This window comes from Oncorhynchus nerka, linkage group LG1 (assembly GCF_034236695.1).
Source record: "Oncorhynchus nerka isolate Pitt River linkage group LG1, Oner_Uvic_2.0, whole genome shotgun sequence".
NCBI classification, from domain to species: domain Eukaryota; kingdom Metazoa; phylum Chordata; class Actinopteri; order Salmoniformes; family Salmonidae; genus Oncorhynchus; species Oncorhynchus nerka.
The window spans coordinates 4,860,140-4,874,352 of NC_088396.1; positions in this window are offsets into that span (position 1 = coordinate 4,860,140).

The window sequence follows — 14,213 nt, forward strand, 5'->3', positions numbered from 1 at the left end:
ACGCTTGCGTCCCAACTAGAGCTCTGGAAATGCAAATGCGCTACGCTAAATGCTAATAGTATTAGTTAAAACTCAAAAGTTCATTAAAATACACATGCAGGGTATCAAATTAAAGCTACACTCGTTGTGAATCCAGGCAACAAGTCAGATTTTTAAAATGCTTTTCGGCGACAGCATGAGAAGCTATTATCTGATAGCATGCACCAATACACTACAACAGAAAAGCACAGCAGGGGACGTAAACAAAATAATTAGCATTTCGGCGTTACACAAACCGCACAATAAAATAGAAAACAGTCATTACCTTTCACCATCTTCTTTGTTGGCACTCCTAGATGTCCCATAAACACTATTGGGTCTTTATTTCGATTAAATCGGGCCATATAAAGCCAAGATATCGTTATATGTAGACTGTGTGATAAACGAAAAAAACAGCGATTTCACAACGTAACGTCATTTTTTAAAATTCAAAAAGTAGACGATAAACTTTCACAAAACACTTCGAAATACGTTTGTAATGCTACTTTAGGTATTAGTAAACGTTAATAAGCGATAAAAATCATCCGTAGGCGATGTACATATCATTAGCTGTCGTCTTGGAAAAAATTTCAGGAGAGAGCTCTTCCGGAATGATCTGGGCGGAGACCGGAGGTACGTCGTGCCCCTCTTTCGGTTCAACCAAGAATCAAAGAGGATTAAATTCACAAGATACTCGACTGCATGGGGATGCTGTGGGAGTTGAATGCTCGGTCTTATCTAATTCGGCTCACTGTTAACAATTGCTGGAAGTGGCGCAAGGATATTTATTTCCATTTTCTGTGATCAGGTTTTCCTGCGCTTTCCGATGTAACGCACGTTATGTAATAGCCACAGTCGTGATTTAACCAGTTTTAAAAACGTCCGAGGGTTTCCTATACACACATTCTAACCATATGAACGTACTATATTCCTGGCATGAGTAGCAGGGCGCTGAAATGTTGCGCGATTTTTAACAAAATGTTCAAAAAAGTAGAGGGTAGGAGCAACTAGTTAAGGGGAAACATTTAAATGTCTTGGAATGGCTAGTCAAAGCCCAGACCTCATTCCAATTGAGAATCTGTGGTATGACTTAAAGATCGCTGTACACCAGCGGAACCCATGCAACTTGAAGGAGCAGGAGCAAATTTGCCTTGAAGAATGGGCAAAAATCACAGTGGCTAGATGTGCCAAGCTCATAGAGACATAACCCAAGAAACTAGCAGCTGTAATTGCTGCAGAAGGTGGATCTACAAAGTATTAACTTTGGGGATCCAAGGTTGTAAGGCAACAAAATAGGAAAAATGCCAAGGGGGTGAATACTTTCGCAAGCCACTTTATTTCTAACTTAAACTGACAGATTCAGATTTTTTTTATTATGTTACTTAATTTGATGCACCGTTATAGTGGTGAGTTCTATCTCACCTGATGTTTTTACATATTGTATTTGTTTTAATCGAGTGGCTGCAGATCCAACTTTTTCGGGATCTGTTGTCGTCTGATTAATAGATCTGGAACTTCCTGAATCTTATGCGCATGTGCAGATTGCCTTCTACACGTGTGTATTTTCTCTACTTTACTCGCAGAGAACAGGCGTCTCAGGCAAAGTTGGATCAAAGTTAGATCAAGCTGAATCAATGTCTGCAAGATCACATAATGATCACAGTATTCTACATAACAATACCAAATATAATAGCATAGTTTAACATTACTGTAAGACAAAAACAACACAACTTTTTTCTCTCTTGTGGCCAAAACACAACAGCGTGCCCCACAAGGCAAAATACACAGGTAGTCAATGCTACAGTTTGTTATCACCATCTGCAGAAAAATTTGCTCAATGTACATCATTCAAAACAACACTGCATGCTACTTCGAAGGAACACTGTTTAACCTCATAGTCCGCCCCATCCCGCATGCGGTATCGTTACTTCAGCCTCAAGCTCATTACCATAACGCAACATTAGCGATTTCTAAAAATCGCAAATGAAATGAAATAAATATGCCTGCTCTCAAGCTTATCCTTTTCTTAACAATCCTGTCGTCTCAGATTTTCAAAATATGCTTTAGAACCAGAGAAAATCAATAATTTGTGTAAGAGTGGTGATAGCTAGCTTAGCATTTAGCGTTAGCATTTAGCACGCAACATATTCACAAAAACCAGCAAAGGAATCAAATAAAATAATTTACCTTTGAAGAACTTCAGATATTTCAATGAGGAGACTCTCAGTTACATAGCAGATGTCCAGTTTTTCCTGAAAGATTCTTGTGTAGGACACATCGTTCCGTTTTGTTACTATGCATTTGGCTACCGAAACTAACCGAAAATTCAGTCACCTACACGTCGAACTTTTTTTCCGAATTAACTCCATAATATCGACTGAAACATGGAAAACGTTGTTTGAATCAATCCTCAAGGTGTTTTGTCATATATCTCTTCATTGAAATGCCGATCCTGGAAGCCTGCATTCTTCTCTGATAGCTGACTCTGGTAGCTGACTTTTGCGCACCAATTTCCACGCAGACACCGTGCGGGACACTTGGCAATTGTAGTCTCTTATGGTCAATCTTCCAATGATATGCCTACAAATACGTCACAATGCTGCAGACACCTTGGGGAAACGATAGAAAGTGTCCGTTCATTCCTGTCGCATTCACAGCCATATAAGGCGATCATGGAAAACGTAGCTTCAGAAATCCTGTTCATTTCCTGGTCGCTCAAACATCTTGGTTTTGCCTGAAGCTTTTGTTATAAGGCACTCACAGTGAAAATCTTTGCAGTTCTGGAAACGTAAGAGTGTCTTCTTTCCAAAACTATCAATTCCAAGCATAGTCAAGCATCTTTTCGTGACAAAATATTGCGCTTAAAACGGGCACGTCTTTTTATCCAAAAATGAAATAATGCCCCTATAGGACTAACAGGTTAACTCAAGATCTAAATGCATATCCCCATGAAACTAATTGAGATTTAATGGTTGGTTGCTATGTGTAAAACTTGAAGAATTATCATCCACGATTAAATGCAATGGTGTTTTTGTGTAAAGTATACACATGCGCAGAACGTAATCCGCACATGCGCAGATCTTTTAGCGAGGTGACTAAAGATTCTGAAAAAGTCGTATCTGTAGCCATAGCCTTGTTTTACAAATGAGATGGTTAGGAAAGAGGAGGAGGACCATGTCTCGCCAGTCACTGGTACAGAAATGTTTGAGAAATGCTGTACTGTATTGCCAATGTTATATGTGACCCGTTTCAGGAAACTAGGCATAAATCGCAAGTCACAACTTCACAGGAGAGCCATTTTAACAAATAAAATGGTTTAATTACAAGCATTGTTGGTTAACCCTTTCACACATACCATCACATGGGTGTGATCGTTCTACAGTGGTCCCTGAAGCATATGATCACACCCGTGTGACTAGAACGCTTATTTAGAATGCTTATTTAGAACGGCTAGTTTCCAATGACGCAACAATCAGCATTTGAGCTGACCACAGTGTTTTTTCAGAAACTATTTACACAAACACAGTCCTTACAAAGGTATGTCCTGTCAGGGATTCCCTCCTCTTCTTCCGAAGAGGAGAGGCGAAAAGGATCAGAGGACCAATATGTGGCGTGGTAAGTGTCCATGGTTCTTTTAATACGTAAATGTACACATGGACACTACAAAACAATAAACATGGAAAACCTAAACAGTCCTATCTGGTGCAAAGACAGAGACAGGAACAATCACCCACAAACACACAGTGAAACCCAGGCTACCTAAGTATGATTCTCAATCAGAGACAACTAATGACACCTGCCTCTGATTGAGAACCATACTAGGCCGAAACATAGAAATACCCCAAAACATAGAAAAACAAACATAGACTGCCCACCCAATTCACGCCCTGACCATACTAAATAATGACAAAACAAAGGAAATAAAGGTCAGAACGTGACATGTCCAGAATGTGGTCAGTCTATTTTTGGATGCAATGTTCAGATATTCACATAACACAATCATCCACCTCATCCAAACTGGAAAAATTTAGGCTACATTTGTCCTAGCGCTGAGGAAAGATTGACGCAACACAAGCGGTCATATTTTATAACTCTCGACTGACATAAACTACAATATGAATTAGCTAATAACAATTAATATATAGAATTAATCACATCACGGGTGAGCTCACTATTGTTCAAAGTAATTGAGTAAAACACTTTTTAGAAATCTAAAGTAATCCGACGATTCGTTTCAGCGCGCAGCCATGCTTTTTTCCTCACAGAAACTAAAGATAATAAGAGAAGACAAGATGAGTTTGGTCTGTTTATAGTATGCATGTTGAAGGGGTGTCTACCATCGTTCACATCCCACCATTCACTTCCTGAAGTTCTCAAAAAATGTGTGAACCCTTACTCACCTCATTTTGTGATAGCATCTTTGGTCCGACAGACGATTGTATGCATTGTATGTCAACAAATATGGCTCCACACATAGCTGGAATTAGCTTAGCTCATCATAATCAGTACAACCTTCAAAAAAGTATTTTACACACATAATATGTGCCCATTACAATCTATGCAAGAATCGGAATGCATGATTTATCATTGTTACTTGAAAAACGTGAATAAAACAGTAAATATATAAATAATTACCACACAAGACATTTTCTGATAGTGATTTATTGATACAAATGGCGCTTGCAGGCAGTCAGTCACGTAACCTCTCACTCCCACTCTGAGCCATTCAGTGTTGTTGTTTATGTATGTAGCTAGTGAGATAAGCTGTAGCATTAGCAATGTCTTTCAAAAGGAGACAACTCACAAATGAAGTCTGAATTTCAGGATTCAGATTCTGAGAGTGACAGTGAGGAGCTTCCCCAGCCATTGAGAACCCTGAATCTGAGGACTCCTTGTCCCAGTTCCCTTTGAAGATACTGGTGGTGATGGAGGCAGACCGACAGTGGATGAAGTACAGGAGTTCTGTGGCAGCTGGAAGGCTGCCAGCCAATTCACCCTCCTGGCCCTGCTGTTTGCTTTAATGAGTCCCAGTCTGGAGTGCAACGCCCCTTGCCATTTCCATCTGAGGCAGAGTGCTTCAAGTTGTTTCTGACAGAGGAGCTGGTGTGAGACATAGCAGAGACCAATCGCTATGCCTTGGAGCTACAGGAGAAGAGAGAGCCAGGAGTGGGGGGGGGACCATAATTAGTGAAATGTTCACCTTCCTGGTGACAGTCCTTCTCATGGGGATAGTAAAGAAGAACTCCCTAAGAGAATACTGGAGCACAGATCCTATGTTTGCAACTCCCTTCTCTGCCATCCTCTTTTCCTAAGACTCCTTCCTAGTTCTGCTGCGATGACTGCATTTAATCAACAATGCTACTGCCATCCTAAATTACCCGTTAAACAAAATAAGAAATGTCAACAGCTAAGAGTAAAGTGGCAGGACAAACGAGACATCCATGTCCTCTCCACTGTCCATACAGCAACCATGTCGGCCATAGGGAAGGTGGACCACTTGACGGGAGAAAGAAATATCAAACCAGACTGCGTTCTTGACTATAACCTCAAAATGGGGGCAGTGGATAAGGCGGACATGATAAACAGCTTTGTGGAATGCACTCAGAAAACGACCAAGTGGTATAAGAAGATATTTTTCCATCTGATCAACGCAGCCCTCAACTGCCACATCGTTCACCGCCAACTAACAGGTGAGATGATTAATGAACAAGGTATTTTTGTAATTGGACGTACAGTTCACATACAGAAACTATTAACGTAATAAGGCACTTACTTTGATAGAAACGCAGTCTGGATTTGAGACTGGGTGTCTGTAGTGACACCTCTAGCACTATGCCTTAGACCGCTGTGCTACTTGGGAGTCATAAGGCCATGGTAGCTTCAAAATACAGCACAAGCTAATACTTCTCTGACGCAATTAGCATTGTGTTACAGAGCTAATAGAAGAATGTAGCTAGCTACCTAAGCATTGAGTATAACACCATAAAGGTTATGAAATGAGTAATGTTACCTCGCGTGTCCGTGGGTATAAGGAATATAAGGAATATACACAAATATTATGCTACAGTAGAAACGACATAACACGACATGCTGAACCTATTATAACGTAATAAGGCACTTAATTTGATAAAAACTAACACTTTTCCAAAGTTATTATTAGTAATGAAAACAACTAACAACATGTGTGTGCAGGATGGGAGATGAGCAAATGTCTGCAGACTTGAACTGCCCAAACAATTGGGAAGTGTTTGGAGAATTTTGTCCAGGTCAGAAATGTCCCAAAATTATTTGGGTCGCAAAACCTCACCTACAAACAAGCAAGATTTCTGGCTCTCACAGACCTGTAACTTCATCTTTAAGAGGCTCCCCTGTCCTCCACTCGTTACCTGTATTAATGGCACCTGTTTGAACCTGTTATCAGTATAAAAGACACCTGTCCACAACCTCAAACAGTCACACTCCAAACTCCACTATGACCAAGACCAAAGAGCTGTCAAAGGACACCAGAAACAAAATTGTAGACCTGCACCAGGCTGGGAAGACTGAATCTGCAATAGGTAAGCTTGGTTTGAAGAAATCAACTGTGGGATCAATTATTAGGAAATGGAAGACATACAAGACCACTGATAATCTCCCTCGATCTGGGGCTCCATGCAAGATCTCACCCCGTGGGGTCAAAATGATCACAAGAATGGTGAGCAAAAATCCCAGAACCACACGGGGGGACCTAGTGAATGACCTGCAGAGAGCTGGGACCAAAGTAACAAAGCCTACCATCAGTAACACACTACGCCGCCAGGGACTCAAATCCTGCAGTGCCAGACGTGTCCCCTTGCTCAAGCCAGTACATGTCCAGGCCCGTCTGAAGTTTGCTAGAGAGCATTTGGATGATCCAGAGGAACATTGGGAGAATGTCATATGGTCAGATGAAACCAAAATAGAACCATTTGGTAAAAACTCAACTCGTCCTGTTTGAAGGACAAAGAATGCTGAGTTCCATCCAAAGAACACCATACCTACTGTGAAGCATGGGGGTGGAAACATCATGCTTTGGGGCTGTTTTTCTGCAAAGGGACCAGGACGACTGATCCGTGTAAAGGAAAGAATGAATGGGGCCATGTATCGTGAGATTTTGAGTGAAAACCTCCTTCCATCAGCAAGGGCATTGAAGATGAAACGTGGCTGGGTCTTTCAGCATGACAATGATCCCAAACACACCGCACAGGCAACGAAGGAGTGGCTTGGTAAGAAGCATTTCAAGGTCCTGGAGTGGCCTAGCCAGTCTCCAGATCTCAACCCCATAGAAAATCTTTGGAGGGAGTTGAAAGTCTGTGTTGCCCAGCAACAGCCCCAAAGCATCACTGCTCTAGAGGAGATGCTAGTCTTGAGCGATTTCCTAGGTTAGCTAGCCAGCTATTGTCGTTCTTTTAACGCAACGTAACGTAAATCAACACTGCTAGCTAGCCAGCTAGCCCCGAATAGCAGCACAGTAGCACAGTAGAAACCATTACACTCAACGGAACGACTTGATTAGTGTAGTGTCAACAACGCAGACACTGCCAGCTAGCCTACATAGTCAACAATGCAGCCTCTGCCAGCTAGCCTACTTCAGCAGTACTGTATCATTTTAATCATTTTAGTCAATAAGATTCTTGCTACGTAAGCTTAACTTTCTGAACACTCGAGACGTGTAGTCCACTTGTCATTCCAATCTCCTTTGCATTAGCGTAGCCTCTTGTGTAGCCTGTCAACTATGTGTCTGTCTATCCCTGTTCTCTCCTCTCTGCACAGACCATACAAACGCTCCACACCGCGTGGCCGCGGCCACCCTAATCTGGTGGTCCCAGCGTGCACGACCCACGTGGAGTTCCAGGTCTCCGGTAGCCTCTGGAACTGCCGATCTGAGTTCATCTCAGCCTATGCCTCCCTCCAGTCCCTCGACTTCTTGGCACTGACGGAAACATGGATCACCACAGACAACACTGCTACTCCTACTGCTCTCTCTTCGTCTGCCCACGTGTTCTCGCACACCCCGAGAGCTTCTGGTCAGCGGGGTGGTGGCACCGGGATCCTCATCTCTCCCAAGTGGTCATTCTCTCTTTCCCCTTACCCATCTGTCTATCGCCTCCTTTGAATTCCATGCTGTCACAGTTACCAGCCCTTTCAAGCTTAACATCCTTATCATTTATCGCCCTCCAGGTTCCCTCGGAGAGTTCATCAATGAGCTTGATGCCTTGATAAGCTCCTTTCCTGAGGACGGCTCACCTCTCACAGTTCTGGGCGACTTTAACCTCCCCACGTCTACCTTTGACTCATTCCTCTCTGCCTCCTTCTTTCCACTCCTCTCCTCTTTTGACCTCACCCTCTCACCTTCCCCCTACTCACAAGGCAGGAAATACGCTCGACCTCATCTTTACTAGATGCTGTTCTTCCACTAACCTCATTGCAACTCCCCTCCAAGTCTCCGACCACTACCTTGTATCCTTCTCCCTCTCGCTCTCATCCAACACTTCCCACACTGCCCCTACTCGGATGGTATCGCACCGTCCCAACCTTCGCTCTCTCTCCCCCGCTACTCTCTCCTCTTCCATCCTATCATCTCTTCCCTCTGCTCAAACCTTCTCCAACCTATCTCCTGATTCTGCCTCCTCAACCCTCCTCTCCTCCCTTTCTGCATCCTTTGACTCTCTATGTCCCCTATCCTCCAGGCCGGCTCGGTCCTCCCTCCCGCTCCGTGGCTCAACGACTCATTGCGAGCTCACAGAACAGGGCTCCGGGCAGCCGAGCGGAAATGGAGGAAAACTCGCCTCCCTGCGGACCTGACATCCTTTCACTCCCTCCTCTCTACATTTTCCTTCTCTTCTCTCTCTGCTGCTAAAGCCACTTTCTACCACTCTAAATTCCAAGCATCTGCCTCTAACCCTAGGAAGCTCTTTGCAACCTTCTCCTCCCTCCTGAATCCTCCTCCCCCTCCCCCCTCCTCCCTCTCTGCAGATGACTTCACAACCATTTTGAAAAGAAGGTCGACGACATCCGATCCTCGTTTGCTAAGTCAAACGACACCGCTGGTTCTGCTCACACTGCCCTACCCTGTGCTCTGACCTCTTTCTCCCCCCTCTCTCCAGATGAAATCTTGCGTCTTGTGACGGCCGGCCGCCCAACAACCTGCCCGCTTTTCTGGATTTTTTTCTCATTTTGTCTGTCATAGTTGAAGTGTACCTATGATGAAAATTACAGGCCTCTCTCATCTTTTTAAGTGGGAGAACTTGCAGAATTGGTGGCTGACTAAATTCTCCCCCCCTCCCACACTATATCTGTTTATTTTATGTCATGATAAAAGGCTCATACATTACAAATGTTTTTTTTAATGATTTATTTCACAGTGATAGCGACTCCGACTGGGAGCCCCCGGTGCCAAGCTGCCTGCTCTACCTCTGCCCCCTCTACTCCTGCCTCCAGTGGTGTTCATATGCCACAGTTCATTACTGCAGGCATAACTGTACCTCAGGGCCAAAAGGGCACAGCATGGAGGCGTCGTTGTGTTCTGTGTCGCATGTCCTGCACCACTTGTTCAGTTTGCCTCTGCTTTACATCAGAAAGAGACTGCTATGGGACATGGCACAGGCAGCAAAATATTGTGTAGAGGACTTCCAAAGGGTGTACTTAAAAAATATATATATTTTCTAGTATTTTTTTAAACATTTTTGTTGTGTGTGTCTGTTAGAATTGCTTTTTGATATGTTGTATATAGTTATTTGCACTGTTGTATATAGTTATAGGTAATTCGGCCACTTGGGTACATTTGGGCAACTTGTGTGGGACACCTGGGTGACTTCATGCTAAATGTCATGTAGCTCACCCATTCCTGAAGTTATCAGTCTGAAACTTTGCACACCTACAATTGCACTCTTGTGTTATCCATCAGCATCCCATCTGGCTGTGTGGCTATTCTGGTACATGAGAAAGATGATGCTACAACAATAAAAAACAGAAAACGTATGCTCTTTCTTTCTCTTTCCTTCCACCAGATCTACTGTGTTATATTCCCCTACATTCAATTAACATTTCCACAAACTTCAGAACGTTGCCATTCAAATGATACCAAGAATATGCATATCCTTGCCTCTGGGACTGAGCTACAGGCAGTTAGATTAGGATATGTCTTCAGGCAGAAATTGAGAACAAGGGAGGCAGCCATAAGAGGTTTAAAATCACATTACATAACTTCACAAATAGTTTAATGTTTACTCATTCATTTTATACAACAATTAGATGCAAACCTCACAACTGAGACTCTTGTATAAACAGAGTTATGGTAATGTGGCTGTATTGTCTCTCATGGGTGTCACAAACATTATACGAAATGGACCGGTCGTAGCTGGATTCCTTTATTCTCCTGTGAACCTCACTCCCTCTCTACTCTGGCCATGAGGAGATAACTCCTCTAAGAATTTATGACCTGCCTAACAGAGCCTGGCTGTAGGGGGAAGAGAGAGCGGTGGTGAGAGAGAGGGGGATGGTGCTCGCTGTACCCAAAGAGGGCCATGTCATGACACTAGCTACATTTTCAAATATTAAACGTTTCTAATTTTGACAGAAAATGGTTTCATTTCAAGCTAAAGTGTACTCTTAGCTAGCTAACGTTAGCTGGTTGGCTCCTTAGCTAACGTTACGTGTATGACGTTATTATTTGTAACCCAGAACCGTTTGCTTTGCTAGTTAGAGCCTAATGTTAGCTTGCTAACATTGAACCTGGTTGGTTAGATCCCAGCAGATTCACCCAGGGTAGTAAAATACATGATTTGGCACAATGTTCATTGTTGTTTAACTAGCGTTAGCTGGCTGGCTCATTAGCTAACGTTGCGTGGTGTGTGTGATCTTACACATTGTTTACCAAGCTAGGTTCATTGTTTACCCAAGTAGCTAGCTACATGTCTAACCTCTCTGGGATAGCGTCCCACCTGGCCAAAATCCAGTGAAATTGCAGAGCGACAAATTCAAATAAATTACTATAAAAATCAAACTTTCATGAAATCACACATGCAAGATAGCAAATTAACTTGTTGTGAATCCAGCCAACAGGTCAGATTTCAAAAAGGCTTTTCTGTGAAAGCAAACAATGCTATTATCTGAGGATAGCATCTCCGTAAACAAAGAGAGAAAAGCATATTTCAACTCTGCAGGCGCGACACAAAACCCAGAAATAAAAATATAACTCATGCCTTACCTTTGACGAGCTTCTTTTGTTAGCACTCCAATATGTCCCATAAACATCACAAATGGTCCTTTTGTTCGATTAATTCCATCGATATATCCAAAATGTCAATTTATTTGGCGCATTTGATCCAGAAAAACACTGGTTCCAACTTGACTACAAAATATCTCAAAAGTTACCTGTAAACTTTGCCAAAACATTTCAAACTACTTTTGTAATACAACTTTAGGTATTTTGTAACGTAAATAATCGATAAAATTGAAGACGGGATGATCTGTGTTTAATACAGGAGGAAAACAAACTGTAGCTAGCTTTCTGGTTACGCGCCTCTATCTAACATTACACTTCAAGTTACCCTCGTTCAAGATGGCCATACTTCTTCACTACACAAAGGAAAAACCTCAACCAATTTCTAAAGACTGTTGAGCGGTAGGATCTGCAAGAAAGTCCCTTAGAAATCTGGATTCCCTATGAAAACCCATTGAAATGAGAGTGACCTCCAAAAAAAAAAAAAGAAATCTGAATGGTTTGTACTCTGGGTTTACGCCTGCTAAATAAGTTCTGTTATAGTCACAGACATGATTCAAACAGTTTTAGAAACTTCAAGAGTATTTTCTATCCAAATCTAATAATCTAATAATATGCATATTCATATCTTATCTTCTGGGGATGAGTAGCAGGCAGTTGAATTTGGGCATGCATTTCATCCGGATGTGAAAATACTGCCCCGTCACCAAGACGTTAACCTCTTACCTCTACCTGGGACGCTTGCGTCCCAACTAGAGCTCTGGAAATGCAAATGCGCTACGCTAAATGCTAATAGTATTAGTTAAAACTCAAAAGTTCATTAAAATACACATGCAGGGTATCAAATTAAAGCTACACTCGTTGTGAATCCAGGCAACAAGTCAGATTTTTAAAATGCTTTTCGGCGACAGCATGAGAAGCTATTATCTGATAGCATGCACCAATACACTACAACAGAAAAGCACAGCAGGGGACGTAAACAAAATAATTAGCATTTCGGCGTTACACAAACCGCACAATAAAATAGAAAACAGTCATTACCTTTCACCATCTTCTTTGTTGGCACTCCTAGATGTCCCATAAACACTATTGGGTCTTTATTTCGATTAAATCGGGCCATATAAAGCCAAGATATCGTTATATGTAGACTGTGTGATAAACGAAAAAACAGCGATTTCACAACGTAACGTCATTTTTAAAATTCAAAAAGTAGACGATAAACTTTCACAAAACACTTCGAAATACGTTTGTAATGCTACTTTAGGTATTAGTAAACGTTAATAAGCGATAAAAATCATCCGTAGGCGATGTACATATCATTAGCTGTCGTCTTGGAAAAAATTTCAGGAGAGAGCTCTTCCGGAATGATCTGGGCGGAGACCGGAGGTACGTCGTGCCCCTCTTTCGGTTCAACCAAGAATCAAAGAGGATTAAATTCACAAGATACTCGACTGCATGGGGATGCTGTGGGAGTTGAATGCTCGGTCTTATCTAATTCGGCTCACTGTTAACAATTGCTGGAAGTGGCGCAAGGATATTTATTTCCATTTTCTGTGATCAGGTTTTCCTGCGCTTTCCGATGTAACGCACGTTATGTAATAGCCACAGTCGTGATTTAACCAGTTTTAAAAACGTCCGAGGGTTTCCTATACACACATTCTAACCATATGAACGTACTATATTCCTGGCATGAGTAGCAGGGCGCTGAAATGTGGCGCGATTTTTAACAAAATGTTCAAAAAAGTAGAGGGTAGGAGCAACTAGTTAAACTAAAGTGTACAGCTAGCTACATGTCTTAAGCTAAAGCGTACAACATTTACATTTACATTTATGTCATTTAGCAGACGCTCTTATCCAGAGCGACTTACAAATTGTACAACACCCGTAGAATTAGTCAGGTGTCAGTAAACATTGGCATAAAAGCGTAATGAAATTGTTGCCAGCAGAGCTGGTTAGGCTGTTTTCATATTATCCAGAGGTAAACAAATCATCGGCCTAAGCGTCAAACGTGCGCTCCGAGAGCGAAATCGAGATGGGTGGGGCTAAAGCTTAAGAGGGTGTGAACGATGCTGAATGGTTGTAGACAAAGAAGAGCTCTCTCACCGTTGACACCAAAAATGCAATTTTCTCAAAAGTGAGATTACAAGTTATCAACTTTCAAAGAATAATTACTTTCCTATTGTTCCTCAACTGTATTGTGTGATATACCACACATGTTTGCGATCAGAGGACCACTGGTTCGAGCACAGTATGGGGACAGTATAGGAAGCAAAGCTGGTAGGAGCTCAGTTATATGGGTTACATATACACACATTTATTTTGAAAATAAGGAGGGTAATAATTACATTTATAGATCTATCTATAATGATTTAAATTGTTATCAGATGATGTGTCACAATAACAGTTCACATGTCCAAAGGAACAATGCCATTTATTGTTTTAAAGCCCCAAAAAATGTATGACATTTGGTCTGTTTGTCAGGTGGGCAGGCATGTGCTGTATGGCTCAGTTGATAGAGCATAGTGATTCCCATGGGGGACCAGTACTGAAAAGCACAAACGTACTGTAAGTGTGAAATATTCTTTAACATAATGTGAATACAGATCTGCCCTGTGTGATCGCAGAAGATCTGTGTCAACTGAGTATTCCTCACATCAAATCTGTACAGTTAGAAGAATCACTAACAGTTGATAGTATATTTCCACGGGGCAATGTTTTGCAATAATGAATTATGTTGTAACACTATCAAACTGTAAACTTTATTCTAACAACAATTTATGTGAGAGAGGGGAACATTTTCTCACCGAGTTCCCAGAAATCCAACTGCATTCAACTCCCAACACTAACTCTGTAAACAATTCCTAATTACAAAGCTCTGTTTTGAAGGCGAAAGGGCAATTGTATATACTCATTACATGAACCAAATCCTATAGGAGAGTATGTAATAGCATAT